Source organism: Rissa tridactyla, chromosome 14 (assembly GCF_028500815.1).
Source record: "Rissa tridactyla isolate bRisTri1 chromosome 14, bRisTri1.patW.cur.20221130, whole genome shotgun sequence".
NCBI lineage: Eukaryota > Metazoa > Chordata > Aves > Charadriiformes > Laridae > Rissa > Rissa tridactyla.
In genome coordinates this window covers 8009557-8030973 of record NC_071479.1, presented here as the reverse complement: position 1 = coordinate 8030973, position 21417 = coordinate 8009557, and the positions used below count along the sequence as shown (strand labels likewise).

The window sequence follows — 21417 nt, the reverse complement described above, 5'->3', positions numbered from 1 at the left end:
TGCCTTTGGTTGTGGATGGGGACAACTATTGATTGACCCTCCGCTTTGAAATGTGGTAAACAGCGATTTTCATACCCTCTCAAAAAAGATACTCGTAGCAGGTCCTGAAACAGAATTTAAGAGACCGCATGCAGAAGCCACCTTCGAGTTCATTACAAGTATATGGGAACGGCAAAGAGTTATAATAACAGGTAGACATGACAACATGTGTCATTATCAGCCACTGAAATCCTGTTCCCTCCACTAAAATTCCTAATTAATTACCAATATACATTACAGAGTGAGAAAGCCCCTGACGAGAAAAGGTCACGCTTCCTGCTACTTCATTTCACCCTGCCTGCCTGGCTAGGAATATTCACCACCTATCACAGCATCAAATGAGTTCCTACCCATGTCATATTATTTACAAAACCTTTCACACAGCTCCAATACGCTGGGACTGCGAGTGATAATAAACTCTATTCTGACATATCAACGGCTCAAGGAAATTTTCTATTGCAATTTTCGACACAAAATGAAACATCCTAGCAGGAGCCAAAGCTGGAGGAATCTGTTCGGAGAGGAATGATTTCAGGTAATTTATCATTATGAAATGAAAATGCAAAAGCCATTGAAGTCTCCCGAAATGATACAAATAAACCCGTGCTGTAAAGTCCATGATCAGTGAGGGTTTATATGCAGCAGTACTTGGTCCAATAAACATCGAGAAACTAAATCACTCTTCATATATTACAGTTACCTTTCAGGGTGTGAGGCAGGGAGCTTTTCATTGCAACGAGGACATGGTGCAACTTCCATGACATTTCCCTCCAGAGTTTGCCTTTGCTATTAATTCTGTGAACAGTAAACTGGAGAACGGAACGGTGTACGTGGGGTCAAATGAGATGTTGAACTACTGCTCTCAAAACTTGTCCATCAGACTCTTGCTCTTACTTTCTCTCTGCCGTAGGCTTTGCTGAATGCAAACGCGGTTGGTGAATGTGAATAGAGGTTGGCTAACGTTTTCAGAAATCGTAAATTGGTCAAAAAGCGTAGTCCCAAGAGGAAAAAATTACCAATATTATGTAATAAGCCTGCATAATTCACCCTTGAATAACTGCGAGGGAAACAGAAGGTCTTCTAGGCTTGAATAAAATGTTTCTGTTTGACCTGAATGTGAAACGTACTGCTTTATTGACTGAAGAATTCAAGATACAAACCACAAGCTTTCTTGCGGAGCTCTAATCAGGATTCAGCGTGCCGCTGAGCTGGTGGACTTGGCAATACAAACAAGTCTGGTTTGGACTTTGCGCTTTGCATGGCCGTGCCCAAGAAATGCTCAGAAAAGTGAAGCTACTTGAACACCCACAAGGTCAGCAGCAGAAGTCTCCTAATTCAGGGAGCAAACGCTTGTTTCAAAGACTCCTTAGTGGTAAGAAGAGTATGTTATTTCCTGGACTCAAAACTTTGCAAAGTCAGCATACCCTCATGGGTCCATGGCTGCTCCCTGAAGTTAGACAGCTCTTCAGTTCCTTTGTCAACCTGCGACTGGGAGTGCCTTGGGATCAGAATAGCAGATGGGTTTTGTAGATGCCCAGGGAAAGGTGCGTAGGAAAGGCAGCATGAGGATACTGAACTGAAAAACCCGAAGTTGTTACACATCAAAAGTAATGTGCCTGAGAAGTGCTTCACGGAAGGCTGGAATTGCGGAAGTCATGGCAACTTTGGCTTGAGTTTCAGGGATGTGAAATTTCCACCTCTAGCACCAAATTTCCACCGGTGCTATTAATCCCGCTTGTCTGCTCAGATTCCCTCTGTCTGATGACTGGGAAAAAAACAGTGGGTCACGCAAATGACTCTTTAAGGAAATTTCCCTAGACCAGACACAGGTGAGAACTGAGTTATATTTAAGAAGATTTTGTACCATGAGACTGATGGTTCATTGGTCTGATTACGGCCAGTTTTGAACCTCATAAGAGTGGTAAATATCAGGCTCCCTGCGACGTGCTGAGTGTATCTAAATAGAAATTATGCCTTCCTGTCAAAAATGCCCGTGTTTGTGCTGAGAGTGATAATGTGTACACAGGACAGCAGGCGACATTCATGAGGCAGATAGATAGAACACTACGTTGTATAAAGGTCCCCACTCTGTCTGCACAGGCAGGAGGCAGGGACAGACGCGTCCATCTTGCGTCAGGTAGAGCCCACCCATCAGAGATGCTCAGGGACACACTACTCCGTCAACCCACCACCTTTCTCCCTGAAAACCCCTCGATTTTGGGCCAGTTTTGTTTAATATCTTTATCAATGATCTGGATGAGGGGATTGAGTGCACCCTCAGCAAGTTTACAGACGACACCAGACTAGGTGGGAGTGTTGATCTGCTTGAGGGTAGTAGGAAGGCTCTACAGAGGGAGCTGGACAGGCTGGATCGATGGGCCAAGGCCAACTGTATGAGGGTTAATAAGGCCAAGTGTCGGGTCCTGCATTTTGGTCACAACAACCCCAAGCAACGCTACAGCCTTGGGGAAGAGTGGCTGGAAAGCTGCCCAGCAGAAAAGAACCTGGGGGTGCTGGTGGACGGCCAGCTTCACATGAGCCAGCAGTGTGCCCAGGTGGCCAAGAAGGCCAACAGCATTCTGGCTTGTATCAGGAACAGCGTGGCCAGCAGGAGCGGGGAAGTGATGGTGCCTCTGTACTGGGCACTGGTGAGGCCTCACCTCGAGTGCTGTGTTCAGTTCCGGGCCCCGCTGTACAAGAGGGACATTGAGGTGCTGGAGCGTGTCCAGAGGAGAGCGACCAGGCTGGTGAGGGGTCTGGAGACCAGGACATATGAGGAGAGGCTGAGGGAGCTGGGCATGTTTAGTTTGGAGAAGAGGAGGCTGAGGGGAGACCTCATTGCCCTCTACAGCTGCCTGAAAGGAGGGTGTAGAGAGGTGGGTGTTGGCCTCTTCTCCCAGGTGAGTAAGGACAGGACCAGAGGAAATGGTCTGAAGCTGCGGCAGGGGAGGTTTAGATTAGATATGAGGAAGAATGACTTTACTGAAAAAGTGGTCAGGCACTGGAACAGCCTGCCCAGGGAGGGGGCTGAATCACCATCCCTAGAGGTGTTTAAGAAATGTCCAGATTTGGCACTTGAGGGCATGCTCTAGTGGCAGAGATTGTAGGGCGGGTTTTTTTGTGTGTGTATGGTTGGACTCGATGATCTCCAAGGTCCCTTCCAACCATGAAGATTCTATGATTCTATGATTCTATCTCTCTGAGGTCAATGTGCCATTATATCCTCTGCCATCACCAACCCAGCAAGCACAGGGCGGCACTGAGCTCCAGCTGAGAGAGGCTGCAGAGGGCTAGAAAGTACAAACATCACCTGCCAGCTACCAAGAGAAAATACTACCCAAAGGAAATCAGAGGGCAAACGCGAGGATTTGGTGCAGGCTCCAGAATGGTACTTCAGTCCAGCAGCATGCGGGATGCTGGGATGCACAGAGCAATGAAATATTTAAAGATGAAGAACGGCATAGAGCTCGGCTGAAGGCAGCTAAAGAAATAACGAACAAACCCTCTGATCCCTGAGTGATTGTATTAGAGGAAATAAATCCTCACTGGAGCTTGTTTGACTTTCGCTCTTCAGTTTCATGCTTGGAAGTTCAGGCTTTTCTTTCACAACCTACTCAAAGAGGATTTTCAGTTGATTGGCTCCCACAGATCCCTGAAAAGAGGTGTGATGGCACTGGTGTCCTGTCTTCATTGGCACCCAGCGGCATCTCAGAGAGTTGAAATGGTGTTTCAGAGAGAGAGAAAGAGAAGGGACCTGCGCAAACGCCGCGTTTCCAGTCAGGCACTCTGCAAGTTAATGCAGACGACGCAGCTTCGGCCGGAAAAGTTTCTTTTTTTATTCTGTCTAATGCAGATGAAGGGTAATGCATATGGAACTTGTTTTTCAGCAGCAACTTGAGAAGCAGTCAAAGTTTTGAATCTAGGGCAAGGAAATCAAGCAGAAATAAAGAGAAAGGACATGCAAGTTGTAGTTGTCCTTCTCGATCACCGAGCCTGCCAGCTCGGGGAGGGCAGAGCAGAGGCTGCAGCCCGGCCTCAGCCAGCGGCCCCTCCGCTCCTCGCTGCCGACCCCTCCCCAGCCCCCGGCTTTCGGTGCCGTGCCACAGACACTGCAACCAGCTGGGAAAATAACAGTTCATGGGAATTTAGAGAAATCTAATCACATCTAGCAGGAAGGGCAACGCTGGGAAGGAACCGATCGTTGTAGAGTTCGCCTGTTTTTGTTCCGGCTTCCCCAGTGCGGGGAACAAGGGCAGCAGCTGACTGGGATTTTATAAAAAAAAGAGATTAAGTAGAACGGGTGAGGTTGGCAATGTCACAGTTTATCTGTCTGAAACTCTTGGAAATACTATTCATATCCCCAAACTGTTAAATGCTAAGTGAGATACATATAAATAAAAACCCATTAACTCCTATATCATTAGATGAAATTCTTTCCCAGACGCTATTCATTTCTCTCTGCACCAAAATTCTGATTGTACTCAGTGGGGGACCTTTTGGTATGACAAGTAACGAAAACGGTCAGGATTTCAGTTATTATGGGTAAGTCCAAGAAGGAAAAACTGTTTTTAGAAGGAAATGTGCTTACACAAGCTGGGTAGACCAAACTACTGCAAATGACAGTAAATTTAAAAATAATCTGAACACCGCTCTTCCTGCAGCCTTGAAAAGCCTGCTTAATTTTTTTTAAAATGCTTTATCAAAGCTTATTCCATTTTTAGGCATGTCTCCAGTTGCTGGTTCAGCTGGTCCAGCGAGGGATGGTACGCTGAGCTCCACACATCTCCTGAGAACTCCTTCCCTTATAAGATCTCCACTGGTTTTGCAAACACTGAAAGCTCCGGCGGGTCACCAAGTTAATCTGAATCTAAATTACCAGAGGATATGTCTGTACGCAGAGCTGGAGGGAGCGCTGGCGGCAGCCTGGCTCTTGATGGCTGTATTGCCTGTCCCTCTCTAACTGAGCATCCTCCTGCTGTATAAAGCCGTAAGGGCAGGTATTCTCATCCTAATGGAAAAGAAATGCAGTGAATCATTTTCCTCAGCTAAAAGCTGCTGGAAAAGAGAGTTCATTCTTCACTGAGAAGTCAGATATGGCTTCCTCCTTTTTTCACAAATGCATTCAGCTTTTTTTCCTGGGTTTGCCAGACTTGAGAGCCTCACTGGGAGTACCTCAAAATGCCCAAGGAAGGGGGGGGAAAAAAAAAAAGAAAAAAGAAGTTACAGCTCTGTTGCTCTATTGCAGCAATTCTGGAAAGAGAGACAGAGACACGATCTTGGCAAACTTTAGTGGGACAGCACAAGGTGAAGTACATGAAAATAAATAATCGGGAAATATTTGTGTAAATACTACGGCAGTGCCAGCCCCTCCTGTCTATTCCCACTCGCTGCCTGTGAACTGAGAGCATCTGTCCACATCTCCACGCGCCAGAAGGATTACCACAAAAAGGAATTTACATTCTGTCAATTAAAATACCATCAAGCTAAGGATTAAAGTCACAAACACACGAATTAGAGACGGTGCCAAGGGACTCTACCTATCTATCTTTCATGACTTTTCTAGGTACATGCTATAGAAGCATTAAAGGCACCTTTAATCTGCTACGTTTCCATGCATGGCATTTACTTAGAGTGGTGACCAATGAGTTGTCAACAAGCACAGGGCAAGCACAAACCAGCACTGGCATACGTCTCCCTCTTAAACCACGTGCACAAGTTGTACTTTCCATCGCTCAAACTGAAATGTCCATAAAGTGTTGAATATTACTGTGACAGTCACTGAAGCACTGCCCTCACAACTTGTAAAAGTGCCTTTATGCAAGGGATCAAAATAAGAGCTGGGCAAAACTTAACTGACCCCCCACCCTACACTGAGGAGGCATCAGGAGCTGTGCCTTCCCCCAGCATTGGGTAAAGGACTATACGCTGGCATTTACTGCATTATTTCATGATAAATTTTAGCTTCACTTTAAAGCGTGTGAGAATGAGGATGCAAGCTATAACGGGTTTGCAAAAAAAAAAAAAAAAAAAAAAAGTGCTCGATCGCATAAAATAAGCCAGTGATCAAGGAATGGGTTCAGCCCCTGTGCCAGATTGCCCATCAGGAGATGAATGTACCAATAGCTTCATGTTTTATAGTCTGAGTTAACCCTGCTGTGGTTTACATTGACTCAAGGTGGAGCAGATGGCAGGAGGATTTCCACACTGTAACCGTGCTACATTTCCAGTTCAAATGGCAGCGCTTGGCTGCAAGAAACGAGGGAAGAAGTTTGAGCTATTCTGCATTCCAGTGCAGAAAGACCAAAACATTTTGATTTCAGCCTAAGTTACCTTCTGGGTATATTCACTGAACAAAATGGCCTTGCTTCCCTGATGACCGTGGTGGCAGGCGGCACAAAAATGCAATGGAAAAGAATAAGAATGGCATATTTTGTCTCATAACTGTCCTCATATCACATGCTTGGGAGAGTGTTGTAGCAAAGTCACTGTGCTGGAGCTTGAAAGAAGCGAGTTTAACCCCTGATTCTGCCTCCAGCTTCCTTTACGGTATTCAGGACTTCAGTTCCTCCCGTGTTAAATGGACGAACAATTCTTCCCTTTTCATCATACGTTCATTATACATTTTTTGTGGGAGGAACTGTGAACATTCTGTGTACTCCGATCAGGAACAGCATCTCTAGTTGCTATCTTAATGCTCCGTAATAAACGAGAGTGTGAATTTGCGTGTGCTGGGGTCTGTTCCCTGGGCTTGGCGGAGCTAGCGCGGCGGAGGATTTTTCACCCTGATAGCCCCCAGGCACCACAGCGCTGTGGTTACTGCAGGGACAAATGGAGTCTAGTTACAGTTAGGCAAGATTATTACAATTTGATTATAGGCTTGGCACCGATGGTTCACTCTGTGCTACTGGGAGACGAGAAAGAGCCCAGTCCCCATCCTTTGGAGACCGCGATACAAACGAGGAGAGAGAAGACAGGAAACCCACGGTGCAGAAAATGGAAGAGGCTGCAAAAGCTCAGGGCTGTTTGTCCCTGTATTTTATTGATGATGAAGTGGCAGCAGCTTTCCCAGCAAAGGGCAAAATTTGTGGACTTCGGTGAGGCAAAGGAGTTTTCCAGAAAAGCTCATCTTTAACCTGCAGCACCTCCGTTTACCGCAGTGAACATACTCCTCTTGCTTAACTAGATACAGGCTTCAGCCCTGGGTGGGGAAGGAGCTCCAGGTGCAGAGGTGCAGCACAGGAACGAGCCCAGAACCGAGGCAGAAGGAGCAAAAAGTACCTTAACATGCACTGAGAAGCCACGCTGGAACTCAGCTGGACCCGGCCACCACCAGGAGTCCTGTCTGCCCTGTCCTTCTCTCTCCTGTGTCCCCAGTCCTGCATTTATGGGACTCTTACCTCCTTCTAAGCTCTTCTAGTTTTGTACCTTAAGCTTCCTCCAAATGTACCTGTGTGATTTTTACAAGACGTAATGCACGCCCACTCCTCCTGGAGCCCTGAAGGTCTTTAATGGTTAAAGGTTGAGTCCAAGCCCAAGGTACCTTGGTCTTTATAGATCCTTCCAGCAGTAAATCATACTACATAGCGCACAATTCAAATGTACCTGTATAAAAAGGCCAAAACTCAGTATTCATATTCCCTCTGAACCCTATGCTGGTATCTCTGTCTTTTCCTCATTTCTACCAATTGCAGTGATGAAACTCAACAAACACAGGTGCTACTACTGGGAGGAAAATGAGCGTCTTCCCCCTTCCTTTCCTCTCTGCTCTGCCATTGCGCTCCCAACATGGGTCCAAGCCGCCTGCCAGCTCCCCGCGTTCCCTGGCCCTTTTTTCCCCTGGCTGTGGTTGCACCACCGCCCAAGAGCTCTCCACCGCTATGATGAATGAGCCGCTGCCTGCTGGCGAGAGGCAAACGTCTCAAAACTTCCCGCTGCTTTTACGAGCGCCGAGCTCAACAGCAAGCCCAATCTACAGGCAAGAGCAAAGCAACTAAACAGCACGCTCCCCACTGCTGCAACCGCTAATGAGCCACTTACTTGGCATGGGCCCTCCCGCTGGCGATGGCACAGCCCCGCGCTGCCAGCTCCCAGCCTTGGGAAAGGGGAGAGCCGCGTAGCGGGGGGAGTCCAGCATTGCACACACAAGGCGTTCAGTGGTAAAAGCTGGTATTTTTCAACCACTCTTACAGGGACCTGAAGGGAATGGATTTTTTTTTAATTTTTTTTCCCCCTTCTTGCTCCATCAGGAAATAATTCTAACGAGCTCTTTGAGTCTGTGGAGCAAAAAGCAACACTGATTTCATCTTCTTTACACCAGCTCTGACCATGGAGCTGCAGCAGCGTGCACCGTATCCATTTTGTACCTAAGCACCTCCTGAGCTCACTGACATCGCACCAGGTCACTTCGTGGCAATAAGTGGCATCGCACGTCTCAGGAAAGCACAGCTATTTACCTTTCTCCTTGCAAACCAAACTTTCACAGCAACAGGTTGTTAACGTCTCTGGAGTTGCTGGTCACTGTGTGTGGGAGACAGCTCGCGTCTTCAAGCTGCTGTTGTCTGGAGAAAGACGTGAAGGTGAAGTTTAAGGGACTAACCCGGCACGACCTTGCAGAGTTACACAGCCCTGCCAGGGGAGGGTACGAGGCTGGCACCCCTGGCCTCCTGCCTTCCATAAAATTTGTCTTTAAGCAAAATATTATGGCCCAAATTAAATCATGTGGAAAACACATGCCAGCCCCCTCACTGCATTTTTGAATGGGGCTGCGCCAAGGCACCACTAAATTCAATGGAGTTACACCCCTTTTCATCTGTGAGGTCCGTGGAGCTTGGCCCCACGGCTACTACTAAAGGCAGTCAAGCTGCAGCCATTTACACCAGTGTTGGTTTTGGCTTACTACATCTACATTAGTTCTTGCTACAGCGTTCCATGATATTAGGTGCTTTTCTCAAGCAATGAGTGATGAAGACACTTATAGAGAACTTTATAGCACTTCAGTTGACAATTTTCTGGGTTGAATGTGCATCTCCCTCATAGCAGAGGTCTCTGCACCACAGATGGTGTTTTACATATAGCAGTTAAATGACATAGTTGGAGCTGCAGCATATGTGCCTTTGCTGTGTCTCTGTACCCCATGCAAGTCCACTGGGTTTCCAGCTAGCTCCCGTTTTGCATACATCAGCTTAACATTCAGCAGAGGCAGATGGGATGCTGGCCTTTAGCTCTTCCTTCAATTGGTAAAAAAGACTGCAGTATTAAAGTGTAGAAAAAGAAAATGAACAGGACCTTGCTCGTGAATGTTATAATGTTTTCCTCCGCTACAAAGCCACAGCTTTGCAACGTTATAAAATTGCTGCTACCTCTTTCCCAGCCCCCCCTCAGAATAAATTGGCAACGCTCACTTTCATGGGTTTCCATTTAAGAGAGTCCTGCAGCTTCTTTGGTGTTTTAAGCTTGTGAAATATTTCCCACCTGATTCATTGAGGATTATTATTAAAGTGAATTTAGCACTGACTAAAGCTCCTGGATTGTCAACCCTGGGAACGCGATGTTCTTTTTAGCCACAAACTATTACAGCAGGGGCCGGGGAAGATGGTTTCCGAGAGATGCTCGCCAGCGTGCTTGGTCTGACCTCAGCTAGGAGGAAGGGCAGAAGGCTATTTCCCACTTAGGCACTACCTCTTCCACCAGCCCTTTCTGCTGTGGGACCATGCTGTGATGGAGAGAGCTGAGTTTCTGCCTTCTTTGCCCTCCACCTCCCTAAGGAAGGTGCTTTCTCAGCTGGCGGTGGCTGAGGGGCAGTGCTGGAGAGGAGATCTGTGGCCATGTCAGGCCCCGAACACTGCTCTGAGAGGGTCTGGGAGATATCATCAGCGAAATGACCCCCCAAGGGCAGCCACAGCAGAAAAGCAGAGAGATGGAGGAGATCGAGATATGAAACTTGTTAGCCTGCCTTGATCTCTAATAGCTTACACATAGCTGGAAAACACACCAGAAATATTCTGAAGGGAGTGTGGGGGGATGTGAGCAAGTTCCACAGTCTCTTTTCTAGTTTCTTCCAAACCATCCATACCGCCCTGATACCAACCCAAAAGAAATTACATTTCCTCCTTGATAGAGAGCAAGGCGCGAAATCCCTCCTGGACCAGTGGGCTGCTCGGGGATCAACGTGCCCAAAAGCCCCACAGTTCAGGCTCCTGGATGCCTCCAACAGCGCTTCTGTGAAGCTACAGCAAAGAATACATCCAGCAAAGCCGCATCAGGCCTTGACAAGCCTTTGTTTCCACTAGAGTCCCTAGAGACGAAGCACCACTGAATTCCTCTCGTGTCCGGGCAGGGAGAGAGGCAGAGTGGTTGCTGGCACGTCCAGCTTTCAAACCTCTCTCCCTGCCTCCCTCCTGCACTGGCTCTGCCAGGGGTGACGGCTGTGTTTCTGGGGAGCCTGTCTTACCTGCTTGTCATCCCTCTCTTACACAAAGACACACATCATTTTATTCCTACCTTCAGTTTTAAGGGCGAAGTAGTAGGGGGTACAAACAACATGAACGCTCTATATTTCTTTGTATTTTCAGTTGACTGCACAGGACATTTCAGTTCACACTAAAAGGTTGCTGAGGGGGAGGCAGAACTTTCCTACCCCTTTATTTTTGATACCCAAAGAGGAAGAAGATGCAGCTGGGTTGATGCAATGACATCAGTTCTCGGTGCTGTCACCTCACACTGTTTGGCAGCTTTTAATCTTAAAACTCCAGCCTCCAGAGCCATGGGAGAAGACACAAAAAACATAGGAAGACAATGCGAATTCACTGAGGAGAAAAAAAAATTAAAATTGTGACCATGTGACCCCTTCCAGGCTCTGAAAAGGTATGGCAAAATACTTCTGCACCTTTTCCTTTCTTCAGTAAAAACCCCCTTGTGATTTTTAGAGCCAGTCTTGTGATTTCTAGAAGCATTTCACTAGTGATTCCTGAATGCTCAAGGTTGGCAACATCGACCCTACGCTATATTCCAGGAGCACATGACAAGGAGACTTGCTATATCAGCTAACTTGTAAACACTGTAAACTGTCTGTATTTATGTTGAATAATCACTTTTGCAGGGCAAGCGAAAAACACAGCTCATAGTGCTCAAAAAAAAAAAAAAAGGGAAGGGGGGCTGAAATCAATACACCCTTAGTTCTCTTGTCTCAGCAAAAGGAGAGTCTCAGGCAGCTTCTTAACCCTTTCACACTCTAAAGAGGAGGACAAATAACAGCCTGAACAGGCCAATTTCTGCCTTGTCACACTTGTTAACATTAACGCTCTGATCTGATTCAAGATGTTGTGACAACTGCCTAAGCCCATGTCCCAATAAATGTTTTAAAATACGAGACATGTCTGGTAAAATATCAAGACCCAAAGCAAGTGTAATGAAGTGGTATGGTGCCTGGGCGGAGATGAGCCCCTGAGAGCCAGGATCCTCACCCTGCAGAAGGCAAGAGATGTCACAGTCCACCCCAAAGTGCCCGTGTCTTGTCTGATGCATCGCTTAACTGGCATGCCAGGCCCACCAACACGTTCAAAATAGCAGTCAAGTTGTCTCACGGGCCTGCTCACCTCTCTGTCCTCATCCTCTTGCCTGTACCAACGGTGAACAAAGACATCACTTCTCCCATCTCATAAAGAAGGGATGATGGTACAAACGAACCACAAAACCTCTACAGCTGCATCCCAGGCTTGCTCCATCCTCCCTGGATGCTTCATTGTCCCCAGAAGATGCCAGAGTTTTGTGGTGCTGCAAGCCGAGGAAATCAAGCTAAGGCTGCCAGCTCAGCTCCCTCACCCTTCACATATGCGGGTAGCGCTACTGGTCCATATGATGTCATCCCAGAATTAGCATGCTGATTAACAGCTGGCTTCCTGCCATTCTAATAGGCTCTAAATACCTCTCCTAGGAGCTCCTAAAAGGAATTGGATTTTGGAAGGGGTGGGAGAGGATATTTTGTATTCACGGGGTCTTCTTCGTACCCACAGGACATTCAGTAATTCTCAGTAATTGTCCTCCACTCTGTTTTTAAAGCTCCTTGTTTTCAAAAAGCATTTCATTGGCAGATGCTCCCGCAGTCTCCATCCCCCATTCCTGGCTCCCCCTTTCCCCCCTTGAATTATTGATCTTTAGCCAGAACAGGATTTGTCTTCATTATACGTGAGCTGCAATCACCACAGATATTAGTGTAAACTCCTGGCAGCAGATTGATTAGTTCCTTGCATATGGAAGCAGGGGGTCCCTCCCACAGCTTTATCAGGGATCCCCAGAGCCCGTTGTTCTTTACAGGACACAAAAATGGAAATTAGATTTCAGTTAAATACATCAGAAATTAGATTAGATGTTATTACTTCAAAAAGCCAAGCTCGGGGGAGCAGTGCACCTCAAAAGACTAAAAAAACTATTTTGTACAGAAATGTCAGTAGCATCACTCCTTGTCTCAGTGATTTTCAAGTGGGAAAAACTTGAGTTTCTCATCCCACCACTCATGACCAAGAGGTCTAAGAGCAATCCTCCTCAGTAGGGTGAAAAAATGAACAGCGATAAGAAGAAAGACCCACTCACCCTTGGGAATTAGAACTGCAAAAAGCAAGTGTGTGTTCCCCATAGCCTTGGAGATGCTGCTGGTCTTTGCTTGTTGTGATCAAGGAGTTAGAGACCAAAACCTAGAAGGGGGGAGGTATTCTTCCATTGGGACCCATCACAGCTGGTGTATAAGGAAACATGGGGACAGCAGGGCATCCAGCTAGACTTCACTCTATAGCTTCTCCTGCAGTCACAGGCATTTGTCACCAAAGGGTCCCAGAAACATGCACCAAGGCCACAAAAGCCTTCCCCACACAAGAGCACGTGAGGCAGTGTGGAACACCACGAGCACTGGCAACGGTGACTGCCATGGCCAGGCAACGTCACAGCACAGGGCACCAGGTAAAACGTACCATGTTTGTACGAGACATGGTATGGGGCGACTACAGTTTTGCATGCGAGAGACACGCTGGGGCATCACTGAAAGTTCCCAAAGACAAACGTGACCTGGGATTCACAAAGAAATAGGCTGGCACCCACCTGCAGCCAACCAAATGCAGGAAGAGCTCAGCAGCTGTGAGGAGAGCCGCTGCAAAGGGCGACTGAGTGGCACAGTCGTCATAGGGCTTTTTTTTTTTTTTGAGTCTTACACCAAGAATCACAAGAAACGGACTTAAGAAAAAGTCTGAGAGCTTTGAGACCATCACCTATTGGTAGAAAACCTTACAGATTTTCATTCTATACTTAGCCAGTCCACAGAGTCATTCTCCGACCTTAGCCAAACCAAGCAAACCCTCTCAACATCTTGTATCCTGATTGATGCTTTTCTTTTGGCTTGGAAAGCCATAGTCTGAGCAATTCCTGTTCATTCAAAATGCTGCCGCGAACGTCATTTTCCCTGCCCACCACTCTGACCCTTTCATGGCTTCCTCTTTTACCATCCCTTAGCTACTTCCTATCTATCACCCCTAAAACAACTTGTTTCCATTTCAAACCTTTTGTTGACTGTCAGACTAAACTGAGATAAGATAAGGCAGCCTAATTACACCGCTTATTTTAGATAGATCTGATTCCAACCAACCACACTCCACTTATTACAGAAAGCTGCAGGTTTATTTAAGTAGAAATTAAGCTGTACAGTTAACATTTCCGTTATGAGGACTCTTGCAAACAACTTGGTAATAGGCTGTTAGCACTTTTATATTCATAGCCTCCTTGGCCTGGAAGAACAAGATGATTAACATATGTAAAAGCTCCAAATGATCAGCATCCTTGATGCTGATCCAAAGAACCACTCTTCAGACATGTCCTTCTATAACCCAAACCATTTAATTTACATATTCATTTACATATGTCCCACAACACTTTAAAAGTTTCTTGTTGGATTGCTTCAATAGCAATTCATTTATATTTATCTCACTTCCACATTTGTAACATCATTAGAGTCACAATGAGCTTAAAATACTGTAACAAAATCCTTGGTGTCGGAACAGCCCCACCTCAGAAATGTCTTATTAAAATTCCTCATCACCCAGTCTCAAAACATCTTCTAATCATATTCCAGTGCCACAAATTAGCAAATCGCAAGGTTGTAGCTCACGTTATCCAATTAAATGAAAATGAAGGACTTCAGCTCTGTCAAAGACAAATTATTCCTACTGCTGTTTTCAGCCAACTTGGCCTCCCATTTCTGGTCTCTTTATACCACCACAGTTACCGAGGATCACCCTACAAGCAGGAAAGACACACTGGTCCAAGGGCAATGCCAAAGCAAGTTTCCCAAATATTCCATTTTCCCTTGCCTCCCATGGACCTTGTGGACTCTCACACAGATGACCCCATGGCCCCCATGTCTCACAGATAGTCGCTGTTGATAGAGCATCCACCACAATGAGGTCCTGATCTGCGAGCAGGGCTTCAATGTGCTTCAAGATGAACAATAATCCTTCACTTTTTCAATTCTCTGTCCCTAAAATAGTTCCCATCTTTTGTCAGTCATTCCTATTTATATTACAAGCTCTCCAGAGACGTTTTATTTAGAAGTCAGTGCAATGGAGCCCCAAATTCCCTCACGAACATAGGTGATATTCCTTCCTTAATCATAATGATCAGCACCGTCACTGACCCTTTCATACCACGTTCCAATCTCACTGTCATATGCAGCCGTTATTTTTGGAGCCATTTCACACATCCAAGGTGGTTAAATGGCTTTCATCATTTTGGCAGTCAGAAAACTTGCTACCATACAAGGACAAAGTTTCCCAGGAACAGGAAAGCTACTCAAGAACCTTCTTCTCATTTTCCAAAGCTAACAGTGTCACTGACAAAGGCATTCACAGGTTCTCTATGCAATGGGCTAGAATTAACGAAGGGGTGAGTCATTTTTCATTTGCAGAATTTTAATGACTATCAACAGCATTTGCATTCATTATTCCTTCATGACATACCAAAGAGCTGGGAAAATTTTTGCACTTAGAAAACTACATCACTGGAATTCTAGTTATGTCAAGGCCTTAATATTTATTTGAATTATTCTTGGCGTGTTTTTTTCTTCTCAGAACACTACGGAGCACATAATTACTGAAATAAATACATATCCCCACATGCATGTTTTTATAAAATGCTGTAAATGTGCCACAGAACTGATAATCTCTATAACATAGATATCTTTCCACTGAAGGATCATATGATTTCATGAGTAGAGTTTTCTTTCATTTTCAGTTGAGTAACTGTGGGGCTTGTGAACCTACGTCAGAGTGAAAAATCCATAGCGAGGATTTTCAAAGGGAATAAAGGATAGGGAGTATGGTTTTTTCATGGAGGATTTGGTATACCTCCATTTAGAACCAAAATTTCAGAGCTGTAGATGCTTCAAATCAGACACTTCCAATATGTCTCCAACTACAAACATGAAGTGCGAGATCAGCTCTATCATGAGCCACTTGCGAAAAGTCATAGCCTGGCAATCAACTGAACACCAGAGGCAGTATTCCCAAGAGGTTTCCCCCGCGTGTTCAACAAGCCCAGTTTAGAGAGGCGGCTCAAAAGAGTTCAGTCCTGACACCCAGTTCGGTTGCTGGTTTCCCTGGTGAGAATGATGACAAATGAGTCGGTTCATGCCGAGCAAGACAACGGCTCTTCTGATTTAGATTTTCCATCAATAAGAAGAGCTCACAGAGCAATAAGTTGTGCCAGTTGGGTCAACAACAGATTGCAGAGTGTTCTGATTTTTCATTATTTGATAAAATAGATAAACCTCATGCAATACCTACCCAACAGCAGGTTAGAACCCTCTCCAAAGAAATTAAGCACTCATGCTCTCATGTCTGTGAATGAAGACAAGTACAGACGCCGAAGACTGGCTCACATTCAACCAGCCATTGACTAATTTTCCAAACAGAAATACCAACGAGCTTCCCACAGGTTCACCAGGAATTAACAGCTACAGTCAAGAGTGGCATTACCTGGGGAGGGAGGCGGTTGGCAGGTATGAGACCCCCACTAGCATGACGCAGAGCAGCACATATTTAGCTTACGTGATGGAGACCGGCAGCGCTGTTATCTGCCCCCACAAATGCACAAGCATCACAAAGCGTCTGCACGCAGCCCTGGGCATCGCCAGAGAATATATTCTTTTTTTCTAGCGCTGTGAGCTGGATGCAAGTGCCGAGCATCAGCTCAAGCTCTCCAAAGGATGACATGGTGCAAACCCCATCATATCACGTAGCGTGGCAGGGAGGTACGACAGAAAGTGCTGTGGTCAACCTGGTCCATGGTCTGAGCCTGACCAGAGGCTCACTTCCACTCCTCAAATCTCAGCAGTCCTCAGAGGCAAGGAGACTAAAATTGGGACCAGTAGCTACACTTGCCTCTGTACCTTAAAGCGAACCTTGATAGGTTGATTGATTTATTTTTTATATCTCATGGTAGGAAAGCATGAACATTTACTGATAGGAAGCTTATTTTTCTTTGGTTTCAATTCTAGCTGTAGCAGGGCTTTGCTTTTATGTTGGAGTATGCCTCGCAGTGCAGTTTTTCAGCATAATAAACCTGAGGTACAGAACTGACCTGTCACAGATCATTGCAAACCTGGCCCAGATTTTAAACCCATCACAAAACAGTGAAAGACTCCATATTTTATCTTTTATCCTTTTAACCACAAATATAATTTATTTCATTCTTTGGTAGGACAGCGAACACAAGCATCAGTAACAGAGTAGAGATACCATTTAAAACAGGCGGGGGAATCTGCAATCCCTAGGCTGACACTGCCTATGTTATATATGATATTTACTCTCCCTTGAATTCCTGTTCGTGAGGTTCTATGTTCTGTTGACATTCCCCAACTAATTAGAGCGACATTTTATGGTACCAAAGAGACATTCCTTCCCTTTCAGTCCCAGGCCTACGAATTCCCTTATTTCTCATCCGTATTTGATCAACAGGTAAAGAAATGACAAATTGGTCGTTCACAATTCTCTAGATGAAACCTACATCTCTGTGTGTCTCTAATGAAGCTAGCCTAATGTGTCATGAATTTCTGATGCTATCTTTTGGAAGCACTTGCAATGCAGAGCTTGTGTGAAACAATGTACCTACAAAGCTATATTTTACAGTCTACCTCCTCATATGGGACTCACACACACACAGGTGAAAAAGCACTTAACACTAGTTATCTCTACTCTATTGAAAAAGGAACTTTCCAATTTTCAGTTATGTTAATACAAAACCTAATGTCCTGTGGAAGCTGATGCGAGTTGTGCATGCATGAATTATTATCGATTTTCCTGCAAAGACTTATCTCTGGACGACAAACAGTCTCAACATAAAAATTAAGGTGAAATACTCTCTAAACTGTCTTACACAAAAGGAAACTATTTCCATTATTCTGTGGGTAAACTGGCGGATACTGCTATGATATCTAGTTAATCCTTTCTGGATGAGCATTAGATTTTTCTTGGCACGGCATCTTGTACTAGTAAAAAAAAAAAATAATAAAAAAAAATTTAAAAATGCTGTTGCCAAGGCATTAAGCAAGAAAATGTTGAACGCTATTCTTGCAAAAGTAGCTCAAATAAACTATCAATGCCCAGGATAAAGTGGAAAAGGCATGAGTCAGGCTAAGCCGTTATATCTGCTGGGGAGAGTGGGGAGCCACGCTCCGCACACAGGCTCTGCCTGGAGCAAGCGGAGAGCCTTCCTGCCGGAGACACCGCCGAGTGAGCTACCTTCCAGGATCGCAGCTTTGTGTTTTGGTGGTGACTCAGAGTTTAAGCTTGTCAGAAAATAATTATTCCGCCTACCCAGGGAAAACATTGATCTTTACATGAAAACCTCTAAACTGTACACTTTTGCACATCATGTACCCCAAACCAGAGATTAATAAATGATGCTACAGTACTTCACAGGCATTTCGGCTCTGCCTTCATTGTGTTTTCATTCTCCCGTGTGGGGTATGCTCAGTGGGTGGACTACATTTCCCCCAGCACACTGTAATTTCATTTCTTGGCGGTTTTCCATTGTTCATCACGGGAGTTCCCAAGTGAAGCGCATCAAGAGTTTTGTGTCCAAGTGAGGAGTCCACAGCAAAGAAGATGCAGATACGTGAAAGGAGAGAACAGCAATGCACTGATCAAGGACTGAGGATCAGTGCGTTCCGACTTGGGAATACAAAATTTGCCCATTTTTTCTGCCTGCAGCGGCAGATGGGGAAGTTACCTTCTATTACTTCACCACTGCTCCACCAGGAAACTGCAGTCAGGGAGAAGGGCTTTTTCCTCAGCGTGTGAACGCCAAGAGAAGACTTCATTTTCCAGTGGTTTTACCCTGAATGGAAAAATCTGTTTCTAAACTAGCTGGCCAGGGAGGGAAGATGCTGAGACACCAGCCGTGCTAGAGATAGCAGAGAGGAGCACGCAGTTTCTGATTTTATGTTCAGAGCAAGTCTGGTGATTTACTGAAATTACTAACCATTTGCACTGCTGTAAATGAAATCAAAAGCGGACTTGGAGTTAATACATGGGCTGTACCGATCCCACATAGCTGTCAGTGCTTTGTTTTTTCCTCCCATATCACAAAGGCAAGTAACTGCACAGGATCCCCAAATACACTATCTTCTCTTCACTACAAGGAAAATGAATTCATCCTGATCACTCCAGTAAACACTACACCCGCTAAAGCATATATTTAATCAAATAATTAGGAGAGGTGCAGGGGAAATGTGTGCTGAAAAGATAATGTTGCACTTTAAAGGATTCATTATTGGTTATTACATTTTACATAGAATGTCATTTTCTCTACTAGTTAAAGAAAAGGTGAAGAAAGAAAAACAAAGTCCTACAGACTAAACGCTTCAGCTCTGTCTAAATTATAGACTGCTAAGAACACGCCTGAAATTGGAGGTGCCACCTTTCAAAGAGGCACTGCCATTATGTTGCTAACATGGCACTATCCGATTTTTCTCTTTTCAAAGTTATTTCTCTACCTTCGAGCACTCGAGCAAGAGAGATCCATGAGCGTTCTGGCAGAGCGTTTATATCCTATCACGCCAAGACCCGGCACCCCCAGCCTGCTCGCAGAGCATGTCGGACCCGCAGGAGCATGCAATGCAATTAGGGCTCAGGAGACAAGGGTGTACATCACCATCCTGCGCGGGAAGGTGCCGGAATATGCGAGTGCTTGGCAAAAACCAAAGAAAGATGATAAAAACGAAGCGGAAGCACGGCAAAAAGGAGGGAGATACAAATAAAGGAGGGTGTAAAATGCTGATCCTCACCCTCATGTCAACACCCAGCAGTAGTTTTGATTTAACATGGTGGACGCTGAAGGACAATCCAACCCACGAAACCGCTTAAAATCCTTCCCCGCGCTTCACAAACTGCAGCTCTCTTCACCCTCAGCTGAGGAGTATTTTAAAGCCAGAAGACTGACAAATAGTTAAAAACCACCTATTGAAAAGTGTCTGCTGCTGGTTCTGCTGTTAGTATTGAGATTTCCTGTCAGCCTTTACAGAAATTCTTTGGGAGTCTGACAGGATTAAGGGGATTAATACATTAAAGCATTATTACAGCTTTCACAGGGGATTTTCAAAGACTTTACACTGTGATCTATTTGTCCTGTTACATAAAACGAGCATTAATAGGCCGATTGAAAAGAATCGCTGCAATCGATAACCTTAATTTTTGTAAACATATTCTGCTATCAGAATGAGGAGTTGAGGTCACCAGCCCACCCACAGCGTGTTACTTAATTAAGCGGCATAAACGTGTTTTCGGTGTATGCCAAAGGTTGGCTGGTCCGGGCGTTACAACCTGCTGCTGACAGGGAGGGATCTGTCAGCCCTGAACCACCAACTCCAGCTCCCCAGCCCCTGTGGTGTCCCCGCCGGCTCACCCCCCGGACTGCACATCGCTATTCAGAGACCCATGCTGCGACCTTATTGCTAAATGGCACCCTTTGGGGAACCGGGTTTTTACCTTAATGAAACGCTCATGGGTAGACGGCTGGCCGTCATTTGCTGGGGCGCCGCTGCTCTCCTCCTGGAGATCACCGCGTGGGGGACATCAGGCTGCCAAGTCCCCTTCCCGGCCCCAGCCCTCCCCAACGCCAGCCTGGCATGACAGTCTCCTGGCATGGTGTCCTGTGTCCGGCGGGGACAGGGTTAACCCCGCCCAGGCTCCGGCAGGGACACCGGGATCCCATCCCGCGGGAGCCGTTTCCCGCCCGGAGCTGCCGGGGGCGGGGGCAGGAAGTCGCCGCTTGGAGCAGGCGGGCGCGTCCCGGGTCCGGTGGGTGAGCGGCGGTTCCGGAGCCGGGTTTGTTTATTCCTCTGTCGTTGTTTTCTTGTTCTGTTCAACTGCCTTTGTCTCAACCCGCGAGTTTTGCCCTTGTTTTCTGCCGATTCTTCCCGTACTAGGAAGCCCGAGGGAGCGGCACGTGGTTCCTTGGTGCCGGCTGAGGCCAAACCGCGACGGCCCTTTTTTGGCGCCCGACGTGGGGCTGGGAGGGTTGAGGGAACGGGAGAGTCCAGCCGGAGCTTGTGAAAACAGATTTGTTGTGTGCGTTTATAGCATTAGGTGGATAGTCGCTGGTCACCACGTTGCTGGGTTTGTTCTCGTGGCTGTGTGATACAAATTCCCGTGTGGTTTATGTCCTCCCTGCGATGCTGTTTATCATCTCTGGGCAACGAACTGGAATGGGAAACACGTGGGATATCGGGAAGCCGGAGAGAGCGGCACGGGGTTCTTTGGTGCCGTCTGAGGCCATAGAACCCCACATGGCTCGCTCAAAGAGAGGTAATCCTCACTCATCTCAGGATCATAAGCAGCACTTGGCCTTGCTGATTTTCCAGGCTCCCCTCACATGGGCAGGCTCTGCACCCCCCCACAGCCCTGCGCTCTCGCCCTCCTTTACATTAGAGACAATTTCACATCTTCATCCTTTCAGCGTAAACTTGTTTTCGTTGAGAAAACTTCCCTTCAAAAACTTTCACAGGAAAAAGGGGCATAACCTCTCCCCTCTGTTGTCATTCTCTAGCTGCTGCCTGTAAATCTCTCAAATATTTAGGCACAGACAGACAGATATTCACTCATTTGTTGCAAATCAGCGTAAATCTGTACAGGTGAGGATCAGGGCTGCGTTTTCCACAACGATGTCTTCCAAAATAGAGGGGCCCTCTGTCTAACCAGGGGCTCAGCTGTAGCAAGGGGCTGGGTTCCAAACCTTCTCTTTTGCCCCATACTGTTGGGCTAATGCAGAAGAACGGTCCTTGCTTACACATGTCCCAGGTTTTCAGACAGTACTTTACTAAACTAGCACCTACGTAATTCA

The 21417-nt window shown here is 46.1% G+C and overlaps 1 long non-coding RNA gene across 2 annotated transcripts in view; it reads right to left on the bottom strand.

The window, feature by feature from the left end:
- Nucleotides 1-20223, bottom strand: part of LOC128917545 (uncharacterized) — a 77465-nt gene extending 57242 nt beyond the window's left edge. The window contains exon 1 of one of the 2 annotated variants that reach the window (XR_008469296.1): nucleotides 20064-20223. This is a non-coding gene — a long non-coding RNA (uncharacterized LOC128917545). Of the gene's footprint in view, nucleotides 1-7486; nucleotides 7617-20063 lie in introns of those variants that run through there. The other variant, XR_008469297.1, reaches the window with a different exon arrangement.
- Nucleotides 20224-21417: the final 1194 nt, after the last annotated feature.